The sequence below is a fragment of the Protopterus annectens genome, chromosome 3.part1 (genome assembly GCF_019279795.1).
Source record: "Protopterus annectens isolate FY-2018-M chromosome 3.part1, PAN1.0, whole genome shotgun sequence".
Lineage (NCBI taxonomy): Eukaryota > Metazoa > Chordata > Ceratodontiformes > Protopteridae > Protopterus > Protopterus annectens.
The window spans coordinates 33,622,236-33,638,198 of record NC_056732.1 but is presented as its reverse complement, the minus strand read 5'-3'; the positions used below and the strand labels follow the sequence as shown (position 1 = coordinate 33,638,198).

Sequence of the window (15,963 nt, the reverse complement as noted above, 5' to 3'; positions counted from 1 at the left end):
TAGAAGGATGGCGCGACTACATGATACAACAACCTCCCAAAATGTGAAGGCACCACTGATGAGTATTGGATGACAACTACAGGCACCCATATGATTGTCTAAGGCCATCTTTGAGAGAGGATTCCACAAGCCACTGAGGATAATCACAAGGCTGCCTGTAGTTATGTTAGTAACCTGAGTGGTACTACCCAGATATGCTCAGAGGTAATACAATATGTCACACAAAATATAAAACACACACACATTGCCATCATCCTAGTGGACAGGTTCAACGCTGCCTTCTCTCCCCACCACACCAAAAGGGAACATATGTCTCGCAGCACAGTGCTTCCCCTGACATCACAGATGCTCAGGTAAGAGATGCCCTTCCCAAAGCAATAAACACTGCATCAATGGGACCAGACAGTGTCCCAGGCTGTGTCCTACATGAACCACAAGAAGAGCTACACCCAGACATAACACCACTGTTCAATCCCAGCCTTAATACACGATATGTGGCCAGAGAGTGGCATACAGCAACAGTGGTCCCTCAACATGCAGGTGGTGCTGTCACGGATCCTGGACACTACTCGCCCCATATGTCTGACTAGCTTTGTCTGCAAAGCTATGGCAAGGATCATCATGAACCTCACATATCTAGATATTGTGGACCTACAGACATGTCACCATACACAGTTTGGCTTTGTCAATGGCAAATCCTGCCTATCAAACCTGTTTGCTTTGTTTGAAACAGTCACCAAGGCCACTGTCAAGGGGTAGGAGGTCCACACGGCCTATCTGGACCTTGCATAAGCCTTGGATACAATACCCCACTTGTGCATTCTAGGGAAGCTCACCAGTGTACATAATAACCCCTATGTCACTATGGGTATTGCACAGTGGCTCAAGGGCAGAACACACATGGTAGAATTGCTGGAGCCATGTCAGCCTCCAACCTGGTACAAGTGGTGTCCCACAAGGCACAGCCCTAGGAGCTGTCATGTTCATTATATATTTGTCATAGGTACAGGCCATCATGGAAGTACTGTGGCTCAGCAAGTCGCAGGTGACTGCAGACCGAACACCATAATCAACTCAACAGCTAACACATGCATCCTCCAAATGGGACTCTTGCAAACACACGACTTGTGCCACAGCCATGGCCTCAACGTGAATGACAGAAAGAGTATAGTCATCCCCTTTGTCAAACACTAAGTGACCACAATGTACCACATATGTGTTAATCCAGTAAGTGCAGACCAAGGAATTATGGACCTTGGGGTACAGGTTGATAGCATTCTACCATTTGACAACAACATGGACAAAGTGGTTAGGTAAGCATGTTATATGGGCCACATCATCATGGGATCCACATGTAGGCCAGGGGAGGACATTGTGCCCCTTTACTCATCCCTCATCATGCCCATAATTGACTATGATGAACCTGTCGGCATGCACCTTACCAGACACCTGCAGCAACTGGGGCTACCACATATGTACCTCAACAAGGGGATCAAAGTGCTCAAACAGATGCCACATACTGACTGGTTAAAGTAGCAGCAGCTCTACTCAGTGACATACTGCCTCTTCATAGGCAATCTGTGCCTGACATAGAAGGCCAGGTCATACCCTCACATAATGGCCATGCTGCATCTCAGAATATCCAGATCCCACCAGGATACATGCTGGAAATACTTGAACCTCAGGAGTGATATACATAGGACATGGTGGAGGGGCACATTCACAACTCAGAGGCTCCCTTCATTCCTGATTATTATCCCAATAGAGGTTAGGCAGACTGACTCAGTGACTATCTTCAAGAGTGATATTAATGACTGGATGTGACATTGTAGGGTTACCCTGGGTATCACTTATGTGTCACTGTGAGAAAGAGGCACAGTATACTAACCTTGGAAAAGGGCATAGCAAGACAGATTCACAATGCATGTTGAAAGGCACGCACATTCTGGCTAGGTGGATACATGCCCTGGGCAGATATCCCTGTACGAACCTATGGACCTATGTCTCTTTTTCACCATTGGCCCTATGTGCTGTCAATCACCAATGTAATCTCAATACTCGGTAGCATGTGCAAAGGTCAGTTGTCAGTCACCTCTATGGTACAGTTGTGGAATATGTGTGTCATGTAGTAATGTCACAGCTGCCACATGTACACAGTCAACCCTATCCCCTACCCATTGATGTACATCACATGTATGAGATGGAAACACATGGCCAAACTGTAACAACAACATACAAGTCAGTCAGATGCATGGACACATGACTCAGTCATTGTCCATGCCACCACAGCTGATGTGGGATGTCGCTCACTGGGATGCATGATAGGGAACATGGAAGGGATCACTGAGCAAGTGACACAGGCTGGTAGACCCCTGACCTTGGTTGGCATCAGACCCTCACCAGGGATTCCGACAAATTAATGAATGCTAATGAATAAGTGTAGCTACAACACCCTAGCTGAATGGTTCTTAGCATGCAGTCACTGCATTGCTATGGAATACTGTCTTACCACTCCCACAACAGGTGAGAACATGCAGCTCCTGTACATTAACAACATGTAGACTTTATGCCCCAGACCAGGTGTGCATCCCTCACTACTAGGCTGATAGCATCTACATCTCACACTGTATATACACATCCCACATGCAGCATCTGCACAGAAGACCACGGTCATAATGTTACCCTGTGCAAATACCATGTATTCACATGTGGCAGGCATCACACATGGTAACTATTGAAAGTCACAGGTACATATGTGTATTTGGCACACACATACAGCATGTGTTCATTGCCATAACCGGTGTAATCAATGTCATGCATTATTGTGAGGGACAACCCACACACATGGGCATTCTGTGTGTGCACAACACACATGGCATGTCTGTAATCAAAAGCCATACATAATTGTGATATCGTTTAGAAAGGGGTATGTGCATCCTGTAGTGTGTTTTCACAGTTGCCAAAAGGGATATATCAATCATACACACTTATCCCCCTTTACACACACTTGCCACCTGCTGGATTCAAACCCCTACCTAGCTATGTGAAGACACTACAGACGGACGCATTAGCACAGCGCGCTATTCGCATTACTGGGGGATTTCTTTTCCCCTGATATACTTATAGGGTGCTGACATCATCAGAGTCTAGAAAGTGGAGTGATCATCCTGTGGTGTGTTTTCCCAGTTGCCAAAAGGGATGCTTCTTTCATATACACTTACACACACACACTTACCCCCCCTTCACACACACTTGCCAGCTGCTGGATTCAAACCCCTACCTAACTATGTTATGACACTACAGACGGACGCATTAGCACAGCGTGCTATTCGCATTACTGGGGAATTTCCTTTCCCCTGATATACTTATAGGGTGCTGACATCATCAGAGTTTAGAAAGTGGAATGATCATCCTGTGGTGTGTTTTCCCAGTTGCCAAAAGGGATGTTTCTTTCATACACACGTACCCCCCTTCACACACACTTGCCACCTGTTGGATTCAAACCCCTCCCTAACTATATTATGACACTAGAGACGGATGCATTAGCACAGTGTGCTATTTGCATTACTGGGGAATTTCCTTTCCCCTGATATACTTATAGGGTGCTGACATCATCAGAGTTTAGAAAGTGGAATGATCATCCTGTGGTGTGTTTTCCCAGTTGCCAAAAGGGATGTTTCTTTCATACACACATACCCCCTTCACACACACTTGCCACCTGCTGGATTCAAACCCCTACTTAACTATGTTATGACACTAGAGATGGACGCATTAGCACAGCGCGCTATTCACATTACTGGGGAGTTTCCTTTCCCCTGATATACTTATAGGGTGCTGACATCATCAGAGTTTAGAAAGTGGAATGATCATCCTGTGGTGTGTTTTCCCAGTTGCCAAAAGGGATGTTTCTTTCATACACACTTACCCCCCTTCACACACACTTGCCACCTGCTGGATTTAAACCCCTACCTAACTATGTTATGACACTAGAGACGGATGCATTAGCACAGCGCGCTATTCACATTACTGGGGAATTTCCTTTCCCCTGATATACTTATAGGGTGCTGACATCATCAGAGTTTAGAAAGTGGAATGATCATCCTGTGGTGTGTTTTCCCAGTTGCCAAAAGGGATGTTTCTTTCATATACACTTACACACACACTTAACCCCCTTCACACACACTTGCCACCTGCTGGATTCAAACCCCTACCTAACTATGTTATGACACTAGAGACGGACGCATTAGCAGGGCGCGCTATTCGGATGACTGAGAGAATCCTTTTCTCCAATATACTTATAGGGTGCTTACATGATCAGTGTCTAGAAAGGGAGATGAGCATCCTCTGGTGTGTTTTCACATTTGCTAGGGGTAACATTTGGACCAAGTGTGTGAGCATGCCCAGTTCAGCCTTCCCGTGGCATGTTGTGTGAAAGATGTCTCATTTATCTAAGTGTGTGAGCATGCCCAGTGTGGGCTTTACATATGTTGAACTCTGCAGCCCATCACATTTGTGGATGAGTGTGACCTTCAACAAATACCTGAAGTTTATGGTTGTGTGTTCTGTGCCATGTTGTGTAGTTACTGTCCGAATGCTTTTTGTGTGAACAAAACAGGGAGTATACTGTGCCTGCAGGTTTTGCATGGGATACTTTGCACACAATTGTCAACATCCGTTCATACTGACCTAACACTGTAGCACTGTCTAGTGTAGTGTTTCAGTACTTTCACTGTGGTGGTCAGTATCCTGGGCTTTAGTCCTATCACTGCTTTACATTTCCATAGTGTGCACAACAGCCTGGTTAGGGTCCAGTTGTGCACATCTGCACAAAGGCAGTGCCTCTACAGACCCTGTTAATTGCTGCCCCATAAGCTTAACAAGTGTAGTCTGCAAATCTATGGAGAGGATCATAATTGAGCTCATAAACAAAGATATAGGGGACATGCAGACATTGTACCCATCCCATTTTGGCTTGGTCAGGGGCAGATCATGCCTTTTGTACTGGGTTGACATCTTCAAATTGGTCACTTAGGCCATTGTTGGGGAAAGGCAGTCCATACAGCCTACCTTGGCCTTGCAAACACTTTCAACACAATACCCCACTCAGGTATTGTGGAAAACCCTAACAACTGAAATGTAAACCCATATGTCACAAGATGGGTTGCAAACTGGCTTAAGGACGGGACCCACAGGGTTAGAGTTGCTGGCACTATGTTAGACTCCAGGCTGGTCACAGGTGGTGTCACACAGGGCTCAGTCCTTGGCCCCATTGTTTGTCATGTACTTCCCAGAAGTACAGGCCAACATGGGAGGACTTTGGATGACAATGTTAGCAGATGACTGCACACTGGGCACCATAGTGGACAGTGCATCACACACAGATATCCTTCAGAAGGGACTCACAGTAACTGATAGCTGGTGCCAGGGCCATGGCCTGAAGTCAGAGTGCACAACATGTGTAGACATACCCTTCAGGAAAAGCAAGGTGACCCCAAGCTACCATATAGGTGGCAATCCTCTAAGCACAGAGGAGGTTATCATGGACCTGGGGACCCAGGTTAACAGTCGCCATTCTTCTGAGACTCACATTGCTAAAGTGGCTAGGAAGACCTTCTACATTGCCCACCTGATCAGGCTGGGATTCACATCCAGATCTAGTGGGTCATTGTTCCCCTGTACTCTTCACTTATCAGACCGGTGATCAAGTCGAATGCCCTATTCTGGCTGTATCTCACACAACATCTGCAGCAATTGGAGACATCCTGACTGTCCCCCACCTAAAGGATCAAGGAACCCCAACAGCTGTCATATGCTGCCAGATTGACGACACTCACACTCTATTCACTCACATACCGTCTGCTTAGAGGTGACATGTGCCTGACATGCGAGGCCATGTCCAAACAGAAATTAATGGGCATGCTCCACCTCAGACTCAGAAGATCCACCTGAACCACTAGTGCAGGTGACTTACACCTTAGCAGGGATGTATGTTGGACATGTTGGAGGGATGGAGTTATCACTCGGAGACTCCTTATGCTGTGGAATACAATCCTGGTCCATTTGAGGCAGAGCACCTTGCTGGCTGTGTTCAAGAGGTATCTTGACCTAATGCTAGTCGGAGAATGTGTTTGTCCATCAACACATTGTAAGCGTAGTTCGACATGTCATATGTCTTGTTTAGTATACTGTGCCTCTGTCTACCTGTGACATAACATTGATACCCAGGGTAAACCTCCCATCTCCCATCCACTCATTAGGATTCCTGTTGAGGGGACTCAACCAGTGTCTCTATGGACAACCTGTACTGGTAGTTTACTCATGTGTGGGGGTGGCTTCTGTGTTTTGGATAATGCAGTACAGCCTGTCCTATATATGTCAGTGCTGGGGTTCAGGTCCCTCATGTGCATAGCTCCCTGCCATTCAGATTGTACAAGGTGCAGCATGTGCATTGATTCCAGCTTGGACATGGCTTTCTACATCAGGCACAGCTTGCATCTGGGTGGACAGCATGGCAGTGTGTGGAGCTGCACTCTGTTTAATCAGACTACACATTACATGTGTTCCAGCTCTGTCATACTCCTGGTGAGGTACTGTTGTGGACTTTACAGGTGCTGGATGTGTGTGCATGAGGTACACCCCACAGGGGCTGTTGTGGTCATTTCTAATGCTGATGAAAGATAACTGCAGAACCAGAATGACCTCGCCTTAGCTAGATGTCAGACAGCATGGACCATACAATGACAACTGAAAACAGGACCCTCTCCACAAAGGGAAAGTGTCCTGTCTGGTGGACCCCAGCCATAAACAAACTGTATGACAGATGAGGGTTACTAATGCAAGACAGAGCTACATCTCCAAAAGGGAAGACAGCTGTGATCAGCACTAGTAGAAAGCTACATTATCTCATAAAGACATGCAAGGTCAACTTGGGGACATAAATCACCAAAGACAATGAAGGTAACCACACTGCTTTCTTCAGTTATGTCAGACACCTGGTTGTGAACCCTCGGATATGCTCAGAGTTGGTACACAACAACATATATTCCAGTGACCTGACAGATATTGGCAACATTCCGCGGACAGCTTCAGTGCGATTTACCCCTCCCTCACCCCCAAAACAAGATAGTTATCACTGCTGTATGTAACCTCACTGTCATCTTGGATGTCCATGTGAGAGCCACACTCAGCAAAGACAAGTACACAGCATCCATGGGACCTGCTGGTATCTCCAGTTGCATGCTATGTGAACTCCAGAAGGGCTGGACCCATATATACAACTGCTATTTAACCTTAGTCTTGCTACAGGATATGTACCTGAACACTGGCATACGGCAACAGTGGTCCCACTCCACAAGGGGATGCCTCCACAGACCATGGCAACTACCACCACACAGGCTTAACCAGCCTTGTCTGCAAAGATATGGGAGGAGTCATGGAGCTCTTACACAGACACATTACTGACCTCACGGACCCTTGTTCCCACCTAGTTCAGCTTTGTACAGGGCAGATCCTGCCTTTTGCACCTTTGCACCCGAAAAGTACCTACCATGAAGATCAGGGTTCTTCAACACATGTCATATGCTTTCAGAATAGAGGAAGTCCAGCTTTGTTCAGTGTCATACCGCATACTTACAGGTGACCTATGCCTGACATACAAGACCATGTCCAATCAGGATTTGGTGGACATACTCCACTGCAAGCAATCCAAATCCACCAGAGCCATGAGAGCTGAGTATTTGAACCTCAGCACATACATGTATAGGACATGCTGGAGGGACAGAGTCATAACTCAGAGGCATCTCACACTCTAGCAGAGTATCCCAGTTCATGTTTGACAGAGTCCCTCACTGACTCTCTTCAGGAGACATCTGGACAACTGCATATGAGACGGAGGCACAGACTAGACAGAGACACAGTCATGTTATTCAATTACGTAAGGGGGTCATAATGTGTCACTACTAAGTCAGAGGCACAATATTCAGAATCTATTCTGTACACTTATTACCACTATAAGGGGTGGCAATAGCCACATCACTATGGCTAGGCTTATACATGCACTAGGGCAGATAGCCTAGTAGTACACTATGACACTATGAAACACCGGTGTATGTGTAGCTATTGTCAATCAAACAGTATGATGTGGCTTGGGGGGCTTGATATCTCCCTGTATTCCAACATTGTTTTGTCTATTCCTTCTAGCATGTCTAGGGATCAGTTGCTAGTGTCCTCTCCTGCTCAGCTGGTGAACCTGGGAATACTGAGGCACTGTTACAGTTGCCTCATGTACACTGACAACCCTCTCCTTCTGCCATAAAACACACATACATGTGAGAGATGCAACTATATAGCCAAAGTGGAGGCTGAGCTCTCTCAACATAGGACTAGCAAGACCAGAGAGAGGGTGAAGGTAACCACACACACATCTTTAATCCAGTCTCACATGGCACTGTCACAACTTAAGATCATACACATAGACACACAGAGACACTCTCGGAGGCTCTGATCAGAAGTCTACCAGAATGGCGGTGGCCACCACAGCAGACACTCACACAACTGCCTCCACAGGGCACAGCACATGCAACACATTGACCACAGAGTTGGTGTGCCAAACAGTCACAGCCCTTAAGGCCAAACACAATGCCAGACACACTTGTCATAGGTGACTCCATAGTCAGACACACTGATGTCCCACTCACCAGATCAGGTACAGAGGAGGTCACAGTAAGCTGCCTATCGGGCACTGGAATCCACCACATAATGCAAGCACTCAGGTCACTAAACTGCAAGTACAGGTCTGACCCAGTCATAATCCATGCTGGTGTGAGCGACCTGAGATGTACCTCCCTGGACTACATGGAAAGAGACATAGAGGATCCCTCTGATTATGTAGGCCAGGCAGGTATGACCCTGACCTTGACAGTATCCTACCTTCACCAAGTATGATGCCACATAAACAGAGACAAGATGATCAGCTGTAGTATTTTGCTTAGACTATGGTGTCATTCTAAGGGGTCCAATGTCTGTCTGCCTGGGATGACATGCTGGACAGGCCACTGTGATTTGCAAGGGCGGCTTGCACCTGTCACCCCTGGGCTTCCGGATTTCAGATGATGCTCTTGCCACCCCATTGTGCCTTTTTATGCAAGATTCAGATTCTACACCTACCACCCTAGAACACAGTAAAGGAAAGACACTAAGGGTAATGCTGCTCAATGCCCAAGGTCTCAACCTCAAGCTGCACACACTCTATGCCCTTCTCAGTATGTAGCATATTGATGTCTGTGCTGTGCCTGAAACCTGGTTCACAGCTTCTGACAGCACCCGGCACTATCGGGTGTTACCTCATATCATGCATTCTGGCACCAGCATCCCGACAACACCAAGAAGGATGGTGGGTGTCCATATTCATCAAGGACACCCTCACCTCATGGTTGGTGGCAACACGATGCATCAGAGACCATCCAGGTGCCAGTGACCGTAGGCAAGACTGCTCTGCAGTTTGTAGCATGTTACATGCCACCCGCTCAAACTCAGGTACCTCACACAGCTATCCTGCAAACACTGAAGGGGATAAATGTATCTCAAAACACCATCCTACTGGGTGATTCCAACTATCCACATATAGACTGGGATCACTAATCATGCCACAACACTCTAACACAAAGGTTCCAAGAGTTCATACACTGAAATGCCATGGAACAACTGGTCCCAATCCCCTCAAGTGGAGGCAACATACTAGAACACATCATCACGAACATGGGGTCACACTGTTCAACACTAGACATATACCCATCATTGGTGAGATCAGATCATGGACTATTCTCAGTGGGAGTCCACATCCCACCCACACCCCAGATGGGAAATGAAACGGTGAAGACCTTCTCAAATGCCGACTTCACATTTCTGAGGACTGGTGTGGTCTCTTTCAAGGCCCCCAGGCCAGCAGACACCATTACCCAAGCCACTGTATCACTTAGAAATGCCTTCTACCAGCACCTCCAGGACTGCATGGTTCAGGCAATCCCAAATAATAATGACTCTTTGTACCACAGGCAAGCATCCAGTCTGGTGGACCCTAGCCAAGCTGTACAACACAAGGAAGGAGCTACTACAAGATAGAGCGTAATCCGTAGGGGGGAAGACACCCCTGCTCATTGTGAGTAAAACACTGGGTTCCCCCATACAATCATCCAAGGCATGTTTTGAGAGTAAACCCACTCAGGACTCCAGGGACAATCATGAGGCCTTTTTTACCTATGTTTGAAACCTGGGAGGAAACTCCCAGATATGCTCAGACTTAGTTCAGAATAATGTTGATATCACTGCACCTACAGACATTGGCAACATACTGACTGACAGGTTCAGTGCAGATTTCTCCCCTCCCCAACTGGGGGTATGTACACCAGAGGATTGTAGCCCCCCAAACATCTCCACTGCTGGGGTGGGAACTGCTCAATCCAAGGCAGAAAACACTTTATCCATTGGACCAGATGGTGTCCCCAGTTGTGTGCTCCATGAACTCAATGAGTAATTACACCCGCAGTTAGGGCAGCTGTTTAATCTTAGCCTCACCTCAGGATATGTTCCCAAGGAGTGGCATACAGCAATGGTGGACCCACTTCACAAAGGAGGTGCCACCACCAACCCCAGAAACTACCATCCCATCAGCTTGACAAGCCTGTTCTGCTAAGCTATGGAGAGGATCATAATGGGAATTCTAAATGAAGACATAGGGGACTTGCAGACATTGGATCCAATCCAGTTTGGCTTTGTCAAGGGCAGATCATGCCTTTTAAACTTGGTTGACTTTTCAAAACACTCACCCAGGCCATTGGCGTGGGCAAGGCAGTCCACACAGCCTACCTTGACCTGGCAAAGGCTTTTGACACAATACCCCACTCAGGTATCATTGAAAACATCACCAGCTTAATTGTGAACCCATACATCACAGCATGGGTTGCAAACTGGCTAAGTGACGGAACACACAGGGTCAAAGTTGCTGGTGCCAGTTCACACTCCAGAGCTGTCACAAGTGGTGTCCCACAGGGCTCAGTCCTGGGCCCACATTTGTTCAGTATCTACTTTTCAGAAGTACGAGCAAACACAGGAGGATTATGGCTGACAAAGTTTGAAGATGACTGCAAACTGGGAAGCATAGCTGGAAACCCATCTGACACAGACATCCTTCAGAAGGGTCTCATAGACACAGATAACTGGTGCCACGCCATGGCCTTACATTAAACACTAAACAATGCATAGCCATACCCTTCAGGAAGAACAAGGTTACCACTACTTCCCATCTAGGTGGCAATCCTCTAAGCACAATGTGGGTTATCAGGGACCTGGGCACCCAGGTTGACAGTGACCTTTGCTTGACACTCACATTGCCAGGGTAGTTTGGAAGGCCTTCTACATTGGCCACCTCATCATGCAGTGATTCACATCTAGATCAAGGGAGGTCATCGTTCCCTGTACTCATCACACCAATGATTGCATACACTGCCCCATTCAGATTGGATGGGCCCACAAATTCCTCGACAGGAGGTGAAAGGGTCTCAAACATATTTCTTATGCTGCCCGACTGAAGGAATTCCAGCTGTATTCAGTCACTTACTGACTGCTCAGAGGTGATCTGTGCCTGAAATACAAGGCTATGTCCAACCCAGACTTTATGAACATGCTTCACCTCAAGACCTCTACATCCATCAGAACTACAAGGGCAGGAGACCTAAACCTCAACACAGATATTAATAGGATGTGCTGGAGGGACAGATTCATCACCCAGAGAGTCCATATGCTGTGGAACAACATCCTGGTACATGTGGGGCTGAGCACCTCACTGGCTTTGTTCAAGTGAGATCTTGACCAATGGATGGGAGATTGCAGGTATACCCCAGGGATAACCTCAGTATCACTGCTTGACAGAGGCACAGCAAAATAATGGGCATATTATCCATCAACTTGCAGGGGTGGCAGATGCCACAAAACTCTGGCCTAGGCTTATTAATGCCCTAGGGCAGATAGCCTAGTATGAACCTATGGACATAGGCCTGGGGCAGTTCCTGCTATTAGGACAGTGGTCTGCAGCAGGCTATATAGTAGTAGTCGGTTTTAGCCATTGTTTTTGACCATGGCTATTCCATGTTGCTTCTTGTTGTGGTACAAACATGGGTGTGTGGTTATCCATGCTATTTATTGCTAGACACCCTCATTTTGTATCTTGTTCCATGTTTTTGCACATGTACATCACTGTATGATGTGCAGCTGTTTCCACAGGGTCATATGCGTGGATATGGATGTTAGTTGGGGTCCTCAGGTGTGCATATTGTACATGATATTACATTACTTAACACATGGCATTCATGCCTCAGGTGGTGCTGCAGGGCCACCTCTGTCGGATACACATACTACACTCCCTGTACATTTGGAAGCAGGTTGTGTCATGTTAGGCATCCCTGTTACTGTATGAGTGAGTCAGAGCGGGTATCAGTCCCAGTGTTCCTACTGACCAAGCGTATGTGCTATCGTTGCCTCTTTGCCAAGGCCAGGGCATACTGGGCGCCTCCTTCTGCCTACTGGGACAAGGTCAGGTTGTTCCTCCTCCGAGTCAACCCCTGCCTGTGGTGGCCTTGGCAATGGTGGGGGGATGTTTGGCCCAGCCCTGTGCTGGTCCTGCTGCAGCTGTTTCCGCAGGATCATATTATGTAGCATAGCACATATCATGATCATTTGGGTACATGTAGTTGGTGTGTACTGCAAAGCTCCACCAGATGTGTCCAGACATGGAACCGTGACTTGAGCAGCCCAAACACACGCTCTATGATATTACGTGTTTGTGCGTGTGCCTCATTATGGCGTTCCTGTTCAGGTGTGTGTGCATTTCTGATGGGTGTCATCAGCCACGGCTCAAGTGCATAACCTGCATCCCCCACTAGGTGTCCGTGTGGGAAGTCCCCATTGGCAAATGATTGGTACAGCTGCGTCAGATGCCAGATGTGGGAATCGTGGTAGCTCCCAGGGCAGCCAGCACACACATTCATTATTATGCCCTGGGCATCACACACGACCTGGCAGTTGATGGAGGGGTATCCCTTGTGGTTAATGTAGACTCTACCCCACTCATCGGCTGGTGCTTTGATGCGTATGTGCGTGCAGTCTATTGCACCCAGCACCTCAGGGTATCCCGCTATTTGCTGGAAGAGACGCATATTGCTGGCCACAACCTCACGGTCATTAGGGACATATATATGATCACTGACATGTGGTGACATGGCATCCAGGAACTGGTGCAGTACCCTGGAGGCTGATGCCTGTGATATCCCCATCATATCACCAGTTGGTCTCTGGAAGGTACCTGTTGCTAGTATTCTTAGGCCAACACATACCTTGGTTTCCACTGGGATGGGTTCCCCTCTGTTGGTTCTGTGTGTGAGGTGTGGCCTGCACAGCTCAACAATCTGCTGCAGGAGCTCTCTGTCCACTCTATAGCACTCTACTATCTCCAGCTCATGTAACCCATGGTAGGTGACCTTGGGCCTGTATACTCTTCTCCTTCTCCTCACTCTGGGTTGTCTGTCAGCATCTGCATTGTCACCACCCTCAGCAATTCGCCTATGCCTGATTATAATAGCCATGGCAGCCCCTAGCATTTCTGCTCTGAGTTCAGCTTTATTTCAGTTTTCAATTCTGATAGCTTAGTTTCTGGCAGTATCTCTTGTGAGAAACAGCCTTCACTGCTCTTTGTTGTGTTTTAAGTGCTGGGCTGGGCTTCTAGTCTGCCTGTGTAATTGCCTGCTTGTAATTGTTTCCACCAATTAACTCCAGCAGTATTCCTGGCAGTTTTCCTGTATTTTGGTTGTTTCCTGTTTCCTCTCTGTTTCCTGAGGGGGAGCAATGTGCACACCAGCTTAAACACGCTCACAGTCACTTAAACGCGCTCACACATCCCTACACAGTGTTACACGCGCACACATCCTTACGGTGTGAGCTAGGCTGATTCATGCTAAAACGCGCGCACACTGCCTTACACATGTGCACGCCCGCGCAAACCGTTGTAAACAGTTTGCAACACGCTCCCACATGTTGAACCTGCCTTACACGCGCGCATACATGTATATCAAGAAACTTTGAGTGTAGGGATAGCGTATACCCTCAATTTCTTGACTTTCCTAGTGTTCTGTTGGGACACACCTCCCTCCCTGATGTCTGTCTGTCATCTGTTACCTTACACTGCCCTCCAATCTGGTACATTTCTTTCTATCCTTCCCCTCCGTGATGTCACCTACCTCTTACTCTGTTCCTCCCCCTTCTCTAACTCTTACACTACTCAGAAAGTGCTCATTACCTATGTGGCAGTGTGATTCAGTATTGTAACCGAATGAACCAAGTCCTATGCACGAGGGGATGCACGGTCCAAACCAAGTAGAAAGCTCCAAATAGACCAGCAAGGCAGCACAGAGTTCAATATATTTATTAAATACTGATGAATATAACAAACTAGTTTCGGCCAACAGCCTTCTTCAGTGTAAAACAGTATAATCAAGTTCATTTGCATCATCCTTTAAATACATATCAAGAGCCAATCAAAAGGTTGGGCTCATGAATACTAATAGTTTTGAAAAATATTAATAAAACATGTTTTAGGGCACTTAGAGCAAATCATATAGATATACAATGAAAATTAATATATATACTCAGGTGAGGTCCATCCATAACAGGAAAAATAACCACCAGGTGTATACATGAAACTAAACAAATTATTAGTATATTCTAACATGTCCATATGACAATATATTCATACTTATTGTCAGTTTTTATAATCCCATATTGGATAAACCACTATCACATGCTATTCAGCAGTTCTTGGTTAGAGAAACCATAGGTAAAAATATCAGATACTAACGTTCAAAGGACTCAAACATGCTATGTCATAAGGGAGCATATGTTGGACCGATTAGGTTATATATATATATGCAAATGTATATATATAGAGATTGGTAGTGGGCAAAACAAATAATGAACATAGAGCACAAAGTAGATCAACAATAATGAGGATAACAGCCTGAACATAAAGGCTTACGCATTTGTTGAGAATAAACATTACAGCTATTATATATCCGTCCATGACAAGAGAGAAGACCACCCAATAAATACAAGAAATAAGGTTAATTATTAATATGTTCTAACATCTCCATCTGGCAATGTATTCATACTTGGAATCTAATTTAATCTTCCCATGTTGAATAGAACACCCACGTACTGTTTGACAGTTTTTAATTGACGACCCCATGGCTAGTACATATCAATTATAGATATTTAAAAGATTCCTTCATGCTATATCATAAGGAGCATATGTTTAACAGGTTAGATGTGTATACCCACATATGTATATCAATATAGGTCAGTTATTAAACATAACTTGTAATGGACATGGAGCACAATGTAAAAATTGGATCAACAATACTGAAATCAACAGCCTAAACATAAAGGCTTGCCCATTTCTTCCAAAAAGTGATTAAGGCTGTTGTATCTCTAGTACATATATGTAAATGGCATCATTTACAAACCAAAAAAGAAGAAGAAAAAGCATTGACAATGCATCTAGTTTCAACTTACATTATGCTAACAAATATAAATGCTCAGTCAGCTGGCTAGCAAATTAAATGCCTCTCATTAGTGCTCCATAAAGAAAAATTTATTCTTAGCTACACTTGGCCACCGCCCATATCATACATAGTATTACAAGATAGCCCATATGACTTGATATCTTAACACCCTGTTCAATATTGAACCAGAATGTTTTGACATTCATAATCCATATGCTTAAAGACATATAGATAGGAGACAAATAGAAATTCCCACTTAGTGTCCTATTATTGAATGTACTAATACAGACTCAATATATTCCCTACAAATGATCATTTAGTCCGGGTGAAATAAAACACCAGTGTAATAATCCAATGT

The 15,963-nt window shown here is 45.9% G+C and overlaps 1 protein-coding gene across 8 annotated transcripts in view; it reads right to left on the bottom strand.

Moving 5' to 3' along the window:
* The window catches only part of PTPRM (protein tyrosine phosphatase receptor type M), a 4,358,319-nt gene that overhangs the window by 849,119 nt on the left and 3,493,237 nt on the right, over positions 1-15,963 (bottom strand). The gene's annotated exons all lie outside the window — the stretch shown is intronic.